The sequence below is a fragment of the Quercus lobata genome, chromosome 5 (assembly GCF_001633185.2).
Source record: "Quercus lobata isolate SW786 chromosome 5, ValleyOak3.0 Primary Assembly, whole genome shotgun sequence".
Lineage (NCBI taxonomy): Eukaryota > Viridiplantae > Streptophyta > Magnoliopsida > Fagales > Fagaceae > Quercus > Quercus lobata.
This window is the reverse complement of record NC_044908.1, coordinates 42,472,994-42,491,852: the sequence shown is the minus strand read 5'-3', so window position 1 is coordinate 42,491,852 and position 18,859 is coordinate 42,472,994. Positions and strand designations below refer to the sequence as shown.

The 18,859-nt window shown below is 34.9% G+C and overlaps 1 pseudogene; it reads right to left on the bottom strand.

The window, feature by feature from the left end:
• Nucleotides 1–2,577: 2,577 nt before the first annotated feature.
• LOC115990496 lies at nt 2,578–7,020 on the bottom strand (annotated as a pseudogene).
• Between the last annotated feature and the right edge of the window lie 11,839 nt (nt 7,021–18,859).

Genomic DNA, 18,859 nt, shown 5'->3' with positions numbered 1-18,859 from the left:
TTGGGCCTTTGAACACTGGTTTGGTTTTGTTCTTCCAATCCCACTAAATTTTGAATATTTTTTTAGAAAATGTCATTTAGGGTCCATTTGAATACCACTTATTTTACTTAAAACTGAAAACATTATAGCAAAATAATTTTTAAATATGTGAATAGTACCGTGGGACCCATTTTTAATGAAAAAGTTGCTAAATAAAGAGGTTTGTGAGTTCCGTGAACAGTACACAAGACCCACTGAATAGAGCCATTCTAGTGAAAATTTGGATTGTCAAAAAGGTGGTGGGTCCCATGCATTGAACCCACTAAACAGTACTATTCCAGTGAAAATTTGGATTGTCAAAGAGGTTGCGAGTCCCGTGCACAGTGCACAGGACCCACTAAAAGACACTCCCACATGAAATGCGCACGTCAAAAAAAAAAAAAAAACAAGAGGAAAACGCAAATGCAACACTGTGGACACCAATCCAAACGCATACTTAGAGTCATCCATGCTAAAATTTGGCTATTTTAATTAAAATCAAGCGCGAACAAAATGCAGTATCAACGTTGATTTTTCATACTAAAAAAATGAATGACTATGGAGGTGATAATATGTAATTTCATTCAACTTAAGATTTATTATTTTATGTGATATGTTGTATTTAGCATCCTCTAAAATGAGGTGAACCCCATAGGTGTAAGACTCATCCCAAAAATGTGAAATTAACTCTTACATCAATCGTTCCCTCATCCTTAAATAGTATTTTTTAGAGTTGGCAACCAACTCTTAGCTTTGTACAAACGTTATGTGTGTGTATATATTTCTGATTTGTAAATAAAAAAATTTAATTCTTAATTTTGCCACCTTTGCCTTTACCTCAATTGCTCATTCCAAAAGAGATTTAACCGGAAATTGACCTAACCTTAGACCTCAATTGCTCATTACAAAAGAGATTTAACCGGAAATTGACCTAACCTTAGACTGACTCTCTCTCTCTCTCTCTCTCTCTCTCTCTCTCTCTCTCTCTCTCCATACACACACACATACCGACACATACATGCATGTGCACGCACACATATATAGGTACCTATATATGTGTAAACTGCCCATTCTCAAAAGTTGTCTGACTCAAAAGTTACTTATCTCACCCTTTACATGTGTTATGTGACCAATTTCTTTAATAGTAGATTAATGAAATTACGAATTTGATATCTTTTAAAATTTTCAAAAATAAAATTATTTTCCTTAAATGAAGGAAGAAATCCATCATAAATATAATTCCATAGAAAACTGTATCTTAGCCTTTTTCATTTTGTTATTAGTTTTTTTAATTTTTCGCATCACCTCACTAGTCACCACATGGAGAAATTACTCAATTCTCTTGGTGGACCATATCACCCTAGTCCAGTGTTCATCCACCCATACAAAAAGACTCCTGTTTAATTTGGCTGGGTATGATGATGCTTAAAATCAAAAGGGATTTCCTTCCTTTCCTCCATTTGATGTTAGGGTGAAAATAAATTTTTTTTTTCATTGAAATTATTGCTGCACACAGTAAAGTGCACAAACCACACCCGCAGACTTTGAAATCGTGTGTTCAAAACATGATTTCAATTTCAAATTTGAAATGGTCGAATCATGTCCTAAAAACACGATTTCACAATTTAACTGAAATTGTGTTTTGACCTCATGATTCCAACTGACGTGGCACACACATACCATAAACACTAGTGTAATTAGCAATGCTCATTTTTATTTTATTCAATCATAACACGTTTTTTCTCTTTCAGGAATGCGAAAACCAAAAACCTTTGTACAGGAAGTTACTATCCTCATTTCGGCAACCAAAGAAGAGAAAAAGTGGAGCAGTTGCACTGGATTCACTTTGTATCGTTCAATCCTCCACAAATCCATGAAAGGGTGACTGCAAAACTAGTTCCAAGTCCAATAAGAATGAGGGGAAATGATGACGGTTGGAAGAAAGGGTTCCCTTTTGAAACCATGCTAGAATATAAATGCATGCTCATGATAAAATTTAAGTATACATACATGTAAATTTTACGTATATATACATGTAATATGTGGTTGCTTAAATCATAATGTGCTTTGGTAGTTTCATTTATACCATTATTTGTTCAGAATCAAGTTTGGCTAGCCACATTGAGCATAGACCACTTCTCTTTCTTTTAAAAGTTGCAGTCTATGACTGATGACACTACTACACCAATTGTTACATGTACTTGATTGGGATAAGCTGAAGTGGATAAGATATGGAGAAAGCCCTGGTTTTAATGGAGGAACGAACTGCACCAGCCATTCAAATGGCATTTGGAAGGACTGGAAGTCCTCTAATACCTAGATAAAAATTAAAAATTAAACTCAATAAAGAGAGAGAGATTAATCTCACCTGGAGCATGTAAGAGAAACAAAGAATTAATTATGAAGATTTCTTGGGTTGTTCAGATAATTCATAACTTTAATAAGCTATTTGATGTCTAACAAGGTTTCCTCAATAGCCCATATGAAAGGATAAACAGCAAATTAATCAAAAATGACATTTTTCCTTTTATTGCAAGCAACATAATACGACAGCAATATCTTACACACAAGAAAGCACCAATTGTATCCCACCTTAATTTGACTGTTGGTACATAATGTTCATTGATCTTCCCAAAAGCCCTCAATTATATAAGATAATATTTTTGAATCACATAAAATCAAAGCTTTGAAATGAAAACATAACAATTTTTTGCACATGATCCTCTCCTGGAATGGTCTGCAAATTTGTAAACAAATAACAACACAATACCATCATGCAACACAGAAAACGTTTATCAATTAACATACAAAGGAGGGAACAGTGCAATGCATTTATTTGAAATCACCTCAAGAACAGTTCTTTGCTCCTTCTGATTGCATTGTTGTATATCATCTCTTCCTTCTGGTGAAGCAAACTATTGAAGTCTTTATGGAGCTGTTGCAAAATAACTCAGCCTGCAAAATTGATCTTATCAGTATACAAGATATATTGAAGAGCAGAAAAATCTCCAGAAATGCAACCAGTAGAAATCCAGTAGTACGGAGAAACCAAGTTTAGGATAAAGCATGATTCGCTTTTTTTTTGCCTGCCAAAAATTGAAAGCCTTGGAGGAATTACTGGTTATAAGTCTGAATTTATACCATTATTATATATTTCCAATCCAATCAGGTGTTTTATGAAAATCAATATTTTTTTTTTTGGTGTTTGTAACAATACCAGGCTTAGTAAAAAACAAAAACAACCAAATTGTTAAAAGAGACTTTTATTCTAGAAATGGGTGTTGAAAGTTAGGTTGCGTTTGATTCGTGTAAAAGTATTTCTGGAAAATATTCTATTTTCCGGAAATGCTATTTTCCGGAAAGGAAAATGTTTTCCTGTGTTTGGTTGCATTTCAAAAAATGTTTCAGAAAATATTTTCTGAGGTTTGGTTGTGTTCTTGAAAATACCATAGAAAAACACATTTTCTACTTGTTGCTCACATTTTCTTACATTTTCTTGGTTACCAAATGATTATATAATATCATTTATTCCTTAAAACACAAACAAAACCCAGAAAAAAATCATCAAATCCGGACAAACGAAGGCGAGATCGCGATCGGAGCGGTCGGCGCTTCGCGCGATCGCGATCGCGATCGATGCGTTCGCGCGATGCGTCGATCGCGATCGCGCGAAGATTGAAGCGGAGATCGCGATCGATCGCGATCTCCGCTACCGCGCCAGCCGGTGATGTCGGCGGACGGTGATGTCGCGATCGATTCTGTCTCTCTCTCTCTCTCTCTCTCTCTCTCTCTCTTCTATTTTCCAAGGCCGGAAGTACTTTGAAGTGAAAATAGAAACGGAAAATCATTTCCGTTGTTTTGGCTCTCAAATTCGGTCAACTGGAAATGCTTTTAAGTTTGACCGAATTTGAAGTAACAGCCAAACACCCCCATTTTCCGGAAAATCATTTCCGGAATCAGTTTGAAGTCAATTCAAACGCAGCCTTAATCTTCTAAATCAGTGAGTGCAGAAGAAACAGCAAGCAGTACAAAGTGAATTTCTGCAACCTCACCTAGTAATATGTACCGAGCAATTTAATCAAACATTAGATAGATCAGTTCTATCTATAAAAAAATTTCCATGTAAAGAGAATAACCTAATTCAAACTGTGAGTTATAGGATACATATTGCTATTTGAATGAATGAACTTTGCTGTGGGAATTCTTTCTGGTAATGAATAGATAGTTCTCCAAACAGAACACTTGATGTAGTTCTGCAACGGAGTGACGTTTTTTCCTGAAAAAAAAAAATTCAGGTAATGAGTACATTTTATGCAGTTCTTAAAAGGAAAAATGTCATTTCCTGCAGTATTGAAGTAGATCACAACGACCAGGTTGATGAAGGCTTTACAACAATGCAGTTTCATTGTATTTTAGCATGTGCCCTTGCTTACTTGGTAGCAGACTAACAGCGCCATCAGAAATTCCTTTTTATAGGCTGGTTAGTGGTGGCTACCAATTTTTTTGACATGCTTGAAACTTTGTGTTCTCTCAAACAAGTCATCCTGAAATTTGGCTGATTTCTAATGGTTTCAGGTCTAAACCGCTAGACATGATGTTTATGCCATGTCACCAGTAATCATTGCAAGAACAATTTCCATCCTTGAAATGGTGAAATCGGCCTATTATCCCTCACAATGATCTCTCTCCCAACTATTTTTGATACAAACTTAATCGCTACATGGCAGTCCACACAGACACAAATATTTTTTGTTTCTTGAATTGTTGTTCCTGCAGGAGTGCAAATGATGCCATATGCTATAGCGCGCCTTTCGCTATAACTACACAGTAAGTATCTCTTCTGCTCCTCATCAACTCATGGAGCACCTCTTTTGTGTCAGGAACATATCCTTCTTGCTCCATCTGCTCTAGTAAAACTTTCAGTGCCTCATTTATCCCTTCATAATACGGATGGGATTTATCTCCAGCCACAAAAGCCTGAACCTTGTTGTTAACTTCAACCTAGCTGCAAACTGGTTTCTTTCTCATACCCTTATTTCTCATGGAGATTCTCATATTTTCCACATCTTTCCATCTCCTGGCAGCAGAATTATATGTTTGACAATAAAATGTATGCTCCCATGTTCTCGGGATCAACCCTAAATATTTTCCCAGCCACTTTTCCAGCCAATTTAATATTCTTGTGAACCCTACAAGCAGCCAACAATGTTCACCAGATGCTGCCTGTTGGTCCTATATGCATATTACAGTAAACTTATAAGCTTCCTCCAGCCTTCCTGCTCAACTCAGAAGGTCTGCAACAGCAGTATAATGCTCCAAGCCTGGAACAATTCCAAAATCCTGGGTCATACTATTAAAATATTTCCAAGCTTCATCTACCAGTCCAGCATGGCTGCAGGCAGTCAACACAGCCACAAAAGCCACATCACTGGGTTTTACTCCCTCCATTTCCATCTGTTTAAATAAGGAAACGGCATCATGGGCATGCCCATGCAAGGCATATCCCATGATTATGGCTGTCCATGAAACCATGTCATGTTGCTCCATCTTATCAAAAATCCACCTAGCTATCCTAATGTTCCCACACTTGGCATACATGTCCACAAGGGAGCTAGCTATAAACGTGTTATCATCAAATCCACCCCTAACTATGTACCCATGTAACTGCTTCCCCAAATGTAGTGTAGTCAAGTGAGCACAAGCAGGCATGATACTTGAAAAGGAAACATGCCTTGGCTTAATTTTAGCCTGAAACATCTTCCGAAAGAATTGAGGCCTTCATTGAACAGGCTATTTTGTACACACCCTGCAATTATAGAGTTCCATGAAATTCTATCAAGCCAAGGTAAGAGATTGAAGACCTGACATGAATCTTCCACACGAGTACACTTTGCATACATGTCAATTAAGCTACTTCCAATGAACAAATTTGCATCAGACCCATGTCTTATGGCACATGCATGGATTTCCTCCCCTTTATAATATCCACATATTCTGCAAAGATTGGAAGGACACTTGACAAAGTGAAGGAATCAGGCTTCAAGTTGGCATTCCCCATCTCCCTAACCATTGCTAAAGCTTCTTCATGCATTCCATTTTGTGCATTTCCTGCAATCACAGTATTCCAAGAAACAAGATCCCTGTTTGGCATCAAATCAAAGATCTTCCTTACACTATCCATTTGTATAGCCCTTGTGCCTTCTTTTCTCCTATAAATATCATTTATTTGAAGCAACTCGTCCTTAATTTGGTTCAAGTTAACACTATGATCAATACCCACAATCGGTTCTTCAAACTTGTTAATCAATTCATTTGAATTACTATTATTAAAATTACTGTTTATCAAAGGCTCACCCACAACCTTTTCTCTATTTGCATTCCTATCAAAGCACAGCACAGCATCCCTCCCTCACTTTCTAACTCCTCAGACCCAATTCTACAACTCAATTCCTTACAACTAATCTCACCACTTTCAAATTTTCCAATTTCCCTTTTCTCAGGCATTTCATCAAACACTTGCCACGCACCGCTCTCACACAAACTCTCAAACTTAAAATACATATTCATAAGCGCATTGCCAGTGTACAAATCAAAATCCATGCTAAGCCTTATAACGCAGGCATGGACCGACTCAGCCAACCTCAAGTTCATCAACTGTTGCTTGGCGATCAGGGTACTTGCCCGAAGTCCGCATTGCAATAAATTGGTGGAAAAGGCCATGGGAAGTGTAGCATCTGATGATGGATTTCCAAGCAAGAGTTGGAGGGAATGAAGGGTGTTGAAGACAAGAAGTGAGTGATGCAAAAGATTGAAGTTTGAGTAAATGGAGAGGAGAACAGAAATGTGGGTGGAAAATGAGCCTTTGATTTTGATTTTGAGGATTTGGGCATGGAGTTGTTTGGCTTGGGACTTGGTTTTGATGGTGATTGGATTTTTTAGGAAAGTTTTGAGAAGGGTTTGAGTTGAGATTATTGGTTTGAGAGGGTGTTGGAGATGGGTTTTTGTCAACAGGCATTATGGTGGTGCTGATGTTCCGGAAACTTGCAACTAGAGAAAATTCAAGGCAATTATAGAATGTACTTCATAATTTTTCCATATTCAAACTTAAACAAACAAATGCGGTTTTTTTTAATTTTTTTTTTTTTTTTTATTGCAAGTGGAAAAGGGATTAAAAAAAAGAAAAAGAAAAAGAAAAAAGAGGCCCAAGCCCAAAAAAGGCAAAGACAATAATGGGGGAACTGATCTATCAACTTTCTTACAAAAGACTCACAAATGGATGGAAGAAATGGGTTGGGATCTCTAATTCGGAGAAATAAACGCCTGGGCTAAATGATGAGCAAGCCCATTACATGATAGATAACAAAAAAAGAATTTTGCAACAGAAAAGTAAGGAATAAGGTTGTGGATGTCTGAGATAATGGAAGAGATTTCCCATGGAGGATCGGAAGATGAGTAAAAATATTATAAAATGGGGTGAACATAGATGCCTAAGTCCCTTTGCTAATGGGATTTGCATAAGTGCATAGAGATATAGATTGCACTTGTAAATTGTAATGTGTTCTTGCAAGGGTTGCCACCAATGTTGAAATAGAAACTTTCTACAATGGATTTTTTTTTCAAAATAACACTAAAACTCAAACAATTTTGTTAGTTAGCATGTTTTCAAAACTATTTAGCAAACTAACATCTCGAGTCCAAGGGAGTCGATTTTGATGTGCTAAATCAAGTATAATGAACTCAAGTTCTCTGTGGAAATCGAGCATTATATACTTGAGTTCCATGAACAAATTAGATGAAGCCGAAGAAACCCACTACACAAAGAAACGAAGAAACTACATGAAAAAGGCAAAACCAAAGAAGAAAACCCAGAAACCCAAACTAAACAAAGAAGAAACACAAACTAGAGGTTCTAGGAGGCCGTGACGGCAGCGGCGACGAAGCTCCAAGCGAAGGTTTTCCTCTAATTCATGGTTTTTCTTGTCTGAGTCTTTGGATTTGATGATGCTTCATTGTTTTTCTTGTTCGTTGTTTTTCTTTGTTGCTTTTCTTGTTCTTTGGTCTAATGATGTTGGTTGCATTGCACAACAAAATTGAGTTCTCTACATTCGAGATGTTAGTTTGCTAAATTGGTTTGAAAACGTGTCAACTAACGAAATTGTTTGAGATTCAGGGTTATTTTGAAAGAAAAAAAAATCCTTTGACAATGGTAGAACTCACTGCAAGTCCAAACTACAGCAATGCTTGCAGAGTTGCATATATAATATGTAATCTTTTATTTCTTTCAAATGGATTCGTTTGTATTTATTCTTCATAAATACAAAAATAAATAAATAACTAAATAAAAATTTGGAATTACATTAAAAGGCCTAGAGTTTATCCTATATTTCAGTTTAGGTCCAAGATTTTAATTTTGTCAATTTAAGTCCCAAATTTATGAAATCTCTTTCCATTTCCATTGTTCATGTTTGTTATTCTAGACAATAACGGAGCAAAGAATTTGTTTAAAGTGGAAAAATGATTGCAAGAAAATTGAAGTTGGTTACTGTGGGGGCTAGGAGTATTAGTGTTGTTGGGCCAGGCCCAAGGAGTTTGAAGACCCAACCAATGACTAGCTTGACTTGGGTGGGCCAAAAATGACCCAAAATAGGAGTTTTTGCTACCAAAGGGCTATATAGCCCAATGATGCACAAAAATTGTCAATGAGCTAATTATCCACGAGCGCTCCAATGGGATACTTGAGGAACAAGAAAACCAAGAACCAATAGAGAGCACCGATGGAGTGCCAGCCAAAGACCCTCCGAAGGTTAAGTCAGTGAAAGAAAAGATCTCTAAGAACTCAATAGTGTAAGCTAGGGATTTTATGTGTACCTTAAGTATGAGGAGGCTTGGTGCCTTTATAGCGGCAGAGGGTTAACTGGGATCCCATGAATGTAGGAATTTTCCTTATATGGAGGATACGGAGTTAATGCTCCGAGATTTCATGGCCTTACATCCCATATTGGGAAGGCACAAACGTGGAATAGGGTCTTAGGGGGTGGTGTGCAAGTTATTTCCATGTAGGAGTTTATGCGTGAAGAATATGTAAAGGTTTGTGGGGCCCAACATATTTGGTCGTTAGGTTCATGTAAGCCCATTCGTCAGTCTTGGTGTTACTCTCTGGTCGTGTTGTACATCTCACGCATCCGTTGACTCTTAAGTGCTTGCCACCTGTTAGGATCATTTGCTAAGTACCCAACGAATCTCTAGGGAGCTAATGGGTCTTGTGGAGGAGGGGTAGCAAGGATGGACCCAAGTGGGGGCCAAGGGGGGCCCAAGCCCCCCCCCCCCCCCCCCCCCGGGCCCAAAATAAAAAAAAATAAAAAAATTAGTAAGTAAATTTTCCAAAAAAAAAAAGACTTGGGCCCCCCTTGCTTTGTAGCTCAAGCCCCACCTCCAAAAATCATGAATCATCCCACTGATCCTAGCCAGAAAGCTCAAAGCCCATGTAAATCTAAAATAAAAAATAAAAAAATAAACCTAATAGTCCAAAACCAAATGGAAAAACGAATGAAAAAAAGAAGAAGAGAAAGTCAGAGGTGAGACTGAGAGTGAGACGCGAGACAGACTTAGATAGTAGAGAGTAGTACAGAGAGAAACTAAGAGGCGAGAGAGACCCATCTTGCCACCACTCACACCGTGACGCCGCCACCACACAAGAGAGACCCATCTCACTGCCCACGCCACCATCACACGAGACCCATCTCGCAAACTTGTCCCAGTCCTTATCAGCTATCGCAAACCCAAACGGCCACTCACCTTCCCACCACGCCAACGCGAGACCCATCTTGCTACCGATTGCTCGATCTACCCAGCCCAACTTCGTTGCTCCAACCTTCCCAATTCACAAGTATTTAATCTATCCTTCAAACCTAATATAATGTTTGATTGTTTGTGAATCTCAGAATCTAACAATCTGTGCTTGTGGACTTATAGTGTTTGTGCTTTTACTGATAGTGATGAACTAATGTTGGTGATTGTGAATTGAATATGTGCCTGTGGTGGTTTTTTTTTTTTTTTTTTTTTTTTTTTTGCTTGTGACTTTTTGTCACTCTGTGTTTGTGACTCTCTCTCTCTCTCTCTCTCTTATTATATAGATAAGAGAGAGAGAGAATATACCAATGTTGCGCTTGACTGTTTATTGATTGGTAGTTGGGCAATAATAGGGACAAGTGATAAAAAAAAAAAAATGGTAAAGTTAGGAAAAGTTTTTGTTGGTAGTGCATAATAAATTCATAGTGTCAGTAGTGGGACTGGGTGAGTGTCAGAAATATGGAGACAAGACAAAGACAAAGAGATAAATAAAGGCAAAGATACAAAGACCAAAGGCAAAAGACAAAAAAAAATCATATAATATAGTAAATTGTCACAAAAATCTAAGAAAAGAGCAGTAATTCACTTGCGCCTATTGTTAACTCATATTGCTAAATTAGATAAAATTATAAATTGAAAAGAAGTGAGAAATACTAAATTTATAATTAAATGCATCATGCATATTACCTATATTCTAGTATTTGTCTTTACTTAGTAACAACAACCGTTTGTGAGATAATATATATAATTCTTATTTTATTTGTAGATCATGAAAAAATCAACTACACTATTTGATTTTTTTTTCAAAAGAAATATTCAAATTCTTCAGAAGTCAACGTAGGATTGCCAACAACTAATGTTGCTATTCCAACTCTAGAAAATATGGATGCTCCAATTCTAGAAAATATTCATTCCCCAATTCCAAAAAAAAGTCTATGTTCCAATTCCAAAAAATATTCATTCCCTAATTTCAAAAAATGCTGATATCTCAATTCCAAAAAATAATCATATCTCTCAAACACAATTTCAAAAAGTTGATCTTGATTCTTTGGATTACGATCCCCGAGCACACAAAAAAATACAGGAATATCATGTTAATCAACGTGATGAAATTCGACAGGCTTACATTAAAAATGGTTTGCACCAACCTCATCTAGATACATACAAAAAAAGTGGAAAACACAATCATAACTTTCAAGATTCTTGGTTTGAATATTCTCTTACAAAAGATACAGCCTATTGTCTATCCTGCTTTGTCTTTTACAATCCAAATGGGGTTGTGGGACAAAATACATTTACTGTTGGTGGATTTAGAAATTGGAAAAAAGTTGGGGGGGAAATTTGTTATTTTCAAGGTCATATAAGAAAAGATCCTAACTCAACTCATAGAGTTGCCGAGAAAATGTGTGGGACAAAATAAATTTACTGTTGGTGGATTTAGAAATTGGAAAAAAGTTGGGGGAAAAAATTGTTATTTTCAAGGTCATATAAGAAAAGATCCTAACTCAGCTCATAAAGTTGCCAAGCAAATGTGTAAGGATTTGATGAATCAATGGCAGCATTTACAAAGGGTAGTTGATCATTTCACTACTGAACAAATTACAAATAATCGGTTGCAACTAAAGGCCTCAATTTATGTTGCCCGACATCTTGCCTTTCAAACTATATCTTTTAGAGGTCGAGATAAAAGCTTTAGTTCATCTAATCATGGGAACTTTCTTGAAACATTGAACATTGTCACATTTTGGAATGAGAAGGTTGCTGACATAATAGAAAAAGCTCCCAAAAATGCAACCTACATATCACCTAAGATTCAAAAGGAAATTCTACATGTTTACTCAGCCAAAGTGAAGAAGGCGATTTGGGAAAAAATTGGTGATGCAAATGGCTGTGGTTTTTAGATATGTTGATACAGAAGGCTTTATGAAAGAACCTTTTTTGGACTTATTCACTTTGTTGGCACTGCGGCTTTGACTCTAAAGAAGGGGATATATTCTTTGTTATCTCAACATTGCATAGATATACAAAATATTTGTGGGTAAGGATATGATGGACCAAACAACATGCGAGGTATGTAGAATGGATTACAAGCTTTTATTTTGAATGATCGCTCATATGCTTACGACATCCATTGTTTTGCACATTACTAACAATTGGCATTAGTAAAAGCATCAAAACAAGTTGTCCCCATTAGTGAGTTTTTTCTTAAATTGCTATTGGTGATCAAAACTATTAATGCTTCATGCAAGCATAATGAGCAATTGAAAGTTGTCAATGTTAATGAAATAGCATGTTTGATTAATCTTGAAGAGCTTGAGACTGGAAGTGGACTTAATCAAATAGGCACTTTACAACGATCTGTAGAAACATGTTATAGTTCACATTTTATATCAGTTTCTAGCTTATTAAGGATGTTTACTTCAACATGTGAAGTTTTACTAAATATAATTGATGATGTAAGCGATGGAGAACACCGGGCAGAAGCAGAGTTAGCTTATGATGGTTTAAAATCATTTGAATTTGTCTTCATCTTGTATCTTGAGAAGTAAACTATGGAGATCACTAATAAACTTTGTCAAGCTTAGCAAAGTCAATCTTAAGACATTTGAAATGCCATACATTTAGTTTCATCTATTAAAGCACTTATCCAAAAATTTAGTTATGATGGATGGGACAGCTTACTCACCATTGTGATATCATTTTGTGAGAAGCATTGCATTGATGTCTTAGATATGAATGCTTGTTATGTTGGGAGGCGAGGTTGAGCTCGTAATCAACAAGATAATGTTACAATTGAGCATCATTATTGAGTAAATATTTTTTATGTTGCATTAGATTCTCAACTAGAGGAACTAAATCATCAGTTTAATGAAGATACAATGGAGTTACTTAGGCTTAGCTCAGCTTTAGAACCTTGAGAGGCATTAAAATCTTTCAGAAGTAGTGATCTTTGTTTGTTGGTAAAGAATTTATATCCACAAGATTTCACAAATTATGACAAACAAGTGTTGGAAAAGGAGCTTTATCATTTTAAGCATAATGTAGTCTAGGATTCAGAGTTCAAAAAATTGAATAGTTTATCTGAGTTGTGACAATGGTTAAGTGAGAACTGGAAACTCAGAACACTGTAAACTTGTTTATAGAATGGTGAGATTTGTGCTTACTCTTCCAGTTTCTACTGCTACTACAGAGCAGACATTTTCAGCTATAAAAGTTATCAAAACTAACCTTCGAAACAAAATGGAAAATGATTTTTTAACAGACTCTTTGATCTTATACATTGAAAAGGATATAGCTTCGACATTTGGTTTGGATTCAATCATAGATGATTTTGAAAATTTAAAAGAGCGTCGAGTTCATTTTTCATAGATGATTGTATTAAGAAACAATAGTGTTTCATGTCTTTTGTATTTGTTGGTATATGATTGTATCTTAATATATTAAGAAACAATAATTTTTGTGTATTTGTCTTGATTGATAGTTTTTTTAATACTATATGGATGCATATTTGAATTTTTTTTTCTTATCTCCGGCCCCTCCAGCTTAAAATCCCGAGTCCGTCCCTAAGGGTTAGGACCTGTCTTGACCAACCATTAGGCGAGGTGCCTTCGTCCTTAAAAGAAAAAACTTATGCCAAAAATAGCTTTATCAAACATAAAATAAAATAAATAAAACACTAAGCAATCATATCTAAGTCTTCCTAAGCATCATACATAAGAGGCTACAATTATCTCTTTCCTAACGGGACTTAGACTCTTAATAACCTATTCTTAGAATGAATAGGAATAATAATAACAATTAAATAAAAGACTTAATGGCTTGATTGGATTGCTCATGACTCATATCTCAAAACTCATAACTCAAAATTCAAAATTCATTTTCATATCTCATATCTGATTTCCTTTTTTTTTTTTTTCTTAACTCACTTCATGACTATGTTTGGCATCAATACTCCCTTTAGTTTTCAATTTAAAAAAAGCAATTTTACTCAATTTTGTGGAGCCCACTGTACTGCCATTTCTCTCTCAACTAGACTTGAATCAGTAACTCACCTCCCTTGACAAACCCACCAGACCACCCACAAGTTCCCATGGCAGACCCATCGCCGCCAACATTGCAAGCAAAATGACCACAGACCCATCTTCCTTCTCTTTGATTTAACTCATTCTTTAGATTTTTTTTTCTTCTCAACAACACACAGAACACCACAAACCCACAATCACAACCCTCAAAAGCCCAACACATTACAACCACTAGACAAAACACTTATCAAACATAAAATAAAATAAATAAAACACTAGGCAATCATATCTAGGTCTTCCTAAGCATCACACCTAAAATGCTACAATTATCTCTTTCCTAGTGGGACTTAGACTCTTAATAACCTATTCCTAGAATGAACAAGAATAATAATAACAATTAAATAAAAGACTTAATGGTCAGTTTGGATTGGTCATGACTCATATTTCATAACTCATAACTCAAAATTCAAAATTCAAAATTCATTTTCATATCTCATATCTAATTTCCTATTTTTTTTTTCTTAACTCCTACCACTACTATGTTTGGCATCAATACTTCCCTTAGTTTTCAGTTTGAGAAAAGCAATTTAACTCAATTTTGTGGAGCCCACTGTACCGCCATATCTCTTTCAACCAGACTTGAATCAGCAACTCACCTCCCTTGACAAACCCACCAGACCACCAGCAAGTTCCCATGGCAAACCCATTGTCGCCAACACTGCAGGCAGAATGACCACAAATCCATTTTCCTTCTCTTTGATTTAACTCATTCTTTAGATTTTTTTTTTTCCTTCTCAACAACACATAGAACACCACAAACCCACAATCACAACCCTCAAAAACCCAACCCACCACAACCACTAGACAAAACACCAATTACAACCTACAAAGATCTCAACAACACAAATTAGAACCCACAAATACACAACTCACAAATAGTGGCAGAAATTTTGTTTTCAATTCTTCATTTCCATCGCCAAAATGCTTCTTCCTTGATCAGTCTCACAAAAAATCGGTCACACGAAGAGGCAAATCAGTCTTGTGGCAAATGAAGATTTAAAGAAAGAAAGAAACAGAAAAGAAATGAAGAAGAAGAAGCAAAGGGAAGAACTACGCCTGAAGAAGAAAGAAAGAAAGAAGGAGAAAAGAAGAAAGAGAAGTAGGTGTGAAGAGGAAAGAAAGAAAGAAAGAAAGAGAAAAGAAGAAAGAGAAGTAGGTGTGAAGAAAAAGAAAAAGAAAAAGAAAAAGAAAAAGACTCATTGGCCTTAATGGTCTGACTTGTTGATTAGACCATCATGAGAGTGGGTCCCACTTATTTGCTTGTTTTTACAATAATGTCATTTTAACTCATTTCTCATAATCTGAAAACACATTAAAATTGTTTTCAATTTCCATCACTCTAACTCAAATGTTTTAGTAATGAGTGATAGAAATTGAGAATAAAAGCTAAACCAAACAAGCTATCTTGAGGTGGGATCCACGAAATTTGAGATTTGAGTTATGAAAAGTGAGAATTGAGTGATGAAAATAAGCTAACCAAACATGGCCTTAATAACTCCTAAGCCAAATAGGAGAAGGACTCAAAATATAAAATAAGACTTATGGGCCTATAGGACAACCAAGTACAACACATTCTAGAACCAAAAACTTCCTAACATAAAACTAAAAGACTCTATACTAACTAAATAATAACTAACATACATCAAAACTAGACCACAATTCTTGAATTTTTGGATAATTGATCTTCTTTTACCTTGAGCTCTTCCTTGTCCTCATCTACCTCCCACACAGCATAGGGTGTTTCACCAATTGATAAACCAAGCTAGCTCCTCCTAAAGGTTACTACCTCATTGTCAGGATTCAGTCGGTAAGCTCCGGTGAGAAGTCATTCAAACTGGTTTGTCACATTCTTAAATCTACAAGTGACAAAAAAACCACACACAGGTTCCTCCTATTTCTTACCTTTTGTGCCACATCAATAAAACAACCCCCTGAACGATGCTTCATTTGACCCAAGGTATAGTTAATCAGCATGATAACATCCACCTTTATGTGCCTCCACCCCTCTAATATCACCTCTATTTTTGTTTTTTGCAAGCAGATTACATCTACCTTCTACATATATATAATCAGTTTCTAATTCCTTTCTCAAAATCCAAATGAGTCTTGCCTTGTTTTTAAGAGCATATCAGCAACATACCAATTACACCACCTTCCACTCTTTTTTGAGCAAGATGCCAATTAACCTCATCTTGGATAAGGGTAAGAAAAAAGCCCCTACCATCCACAAGGGGATTTTGAACATTGAATCCCCCATAAATCACAACTAACCTACCATCTATATACATATAAAGCTGATTTATTGTTACTACACTTCTATTGAGCCACATCGGCAATTACATCACCCACTTATTTCCAACAATTTCTCTCTTACTTTTTTTACTCTTCTTTTTCTTATTAATTTTGTAATTTACTGTTACATTTCCTCCAACTTTTTCCCTTCCTTTTTACCTTCTCATCTCTCCACTACTCTCAACCTTAATATTACTCTTCCTTAATCCCTTCATCTTCCTTTTTATTTTGGCTCTTCTTATCATCCATCCTCTTACTCTAAATTTCCTACTCTCTCTCTTTCTAGACATAATTTCCCACACAAAAAAGGTTGTTACTCTCTCTATCTCTCTTTCTTTTTTTTTTCTTTTTTTGGTGATTTTTTATTTTTTGTATCTCTAGATTCTCTATCTTTTGTTGATGAATTTTTGTATTCTTTGGAACTTTTCTTTAGGCTAATGCAATTTGGTTTTGTATTTTTAAGTTGTTAGCTTCTTCTTTTTTTTTTTGTTAAATGTTATCCTATTGCAGTATAAAAATAGCATATAAGAATATAATGTTATTATATTACATAGCATGACTTGGATAATTTGGTGTGACTATATCTTTTGTTTTGACTATTCTTCTTCTCATCTTATTATTTACAAATTTATCTAATCCAAGCCTTTTCTAAAAAATGTGATCTCTCTCTCTCTCTCTCTCTCTCAATTACAATTCATGCAACTTTACCTTAGGTTAATTAATCTTTGTATTTTTTTATAACACTATTTTGAGTTAATATGATTTGGTAGTGTTTTTTTGAGTGCTCCATCACAAGTTTTCTATCTCCTTCTTATAACTTTTGTTTGATTTTTATTTGACATAATAGTTAGTTATTTTAAAATGAGAAGTTGAATTTATATCAAAATACAATCTTGCTATGTATTTAGATGTGCTTGTCAACTATTTGAGTTATATTATTTGAAATTTTGTGATAAATTTTAATTATCATGGTAATATCCTTTTAAAAATGAGAAATTGAATAATATATTTGAAAAAAAAAAAAATTGATAGAATATGTTTGAAAGTTAAATGAGTGTCTTGGCTTGGCTTGCTCCCAGCGCCTTAACTATATGCAAATCATGACTAACACGTATCGGTATCACCAAGATTTTCTAACCCAACACATATATATCACATTGATCTATTATAAGATTTGTTCCCTTGCCTATGAATAGAGAATTTATTATTTCATTTGGTAAGTAGACTAAAGTGGAACAAAATATCGCAAAGTGTGTGAGATCAAGGGTCACTCATCTTCCTAATGCGTCACTTGAGTCCTGAGCTTCAAATATCTTGGATTTACTTCCTTATCTCCATTTGCACTCTCCATACGTTTGAGTTGCGCTCACTCATCTTTTTTGATGTGTCACCTAAACCACTAATGTTATTGTTAATTAATGTTGTTTGTAAATTTAATTGCATAAGGGTGCTTTCACTTTTTCTACTCAAATTAACCCGAAATATATGAAAATGTCAACACAGTGACTTCACATGAAAAAAAAAAGATCCACGTCCAAACTCATGCCATCTATCCATCATATATTTATCCTTGCAAAGAAATCATATTCACTCACACACACACACATACCATGACTTCACATGAAAAAACAATTAACGTATTATTTTTATTTTTAGAAGTAAATTTTTTAAAATATGCTGTATATAAGTAGATGAGAGTAGTTCAATTAACATATTAAATAATATAAAAGTGCTAGGTTTATTTTCTAATGCATATATTGCTTATAATATATTAACTAACAATACATTTTACATTTGCATCTACACAAAAAATAGTTATCTAAAATTAAAAATAATAAAATCCTATTTAAAATTTACTATGTCACCAAAAAAAAAAAAAAATTAAGTGGATTAGCGATATCACCAATTGAAAAGAAAAAATCTAGTGGAACTTGAACACAAAACATAATTAGTAGTAAGCATCTCAAAAAGCAAGAAAGATGAATTTTTAAAATGAAAAATATCGAAACATGAATATTATTTAGTTAATAATTAAAAATAAGAGAATGCACACTATAAATTGTTGCCTTATGCCCAAAAATGTGTTGAGACAGGCCTAGATTGTGCCCTATAATTTCATACCATAAATGTGAGTGGGGTTTGAAACGAATCTGTTTAAAACTAAATTGAGGTATTCAACAAAAACGAAACCATTCAAAATTTACAAATTTATAAAACTTTCTATTTTATATTTAAAATACTCTATGCATATAAAAAATCTTCATTCCAATGTGAGGCCAAATTTTGGATGAAAGACATTTAAGATGTCAATACCATAGTTAATATTTCATGATTTTGGCATGACAATCTTGGTATTAATACAAAGAAACTTATTCAATTTGAGGATGAAGTTGTTAAAAACACATAAATATGAAATTAACTTCTTTACAAAGAAGTGTTCTGAGAGTATTACCAGTAGGATATTGGTGGAAACTAATAATTATTTACTTCCCCACCTTAGATTTGTTGCCTTAAGCCCTAAAAATGATGAAAATATACAAGTATTCTAACAGAGTATTGTTAAGGTACTCCCTCATTCTCATTCGCTTCAGTGGATTTTCAAAACAATGCTACAAGAT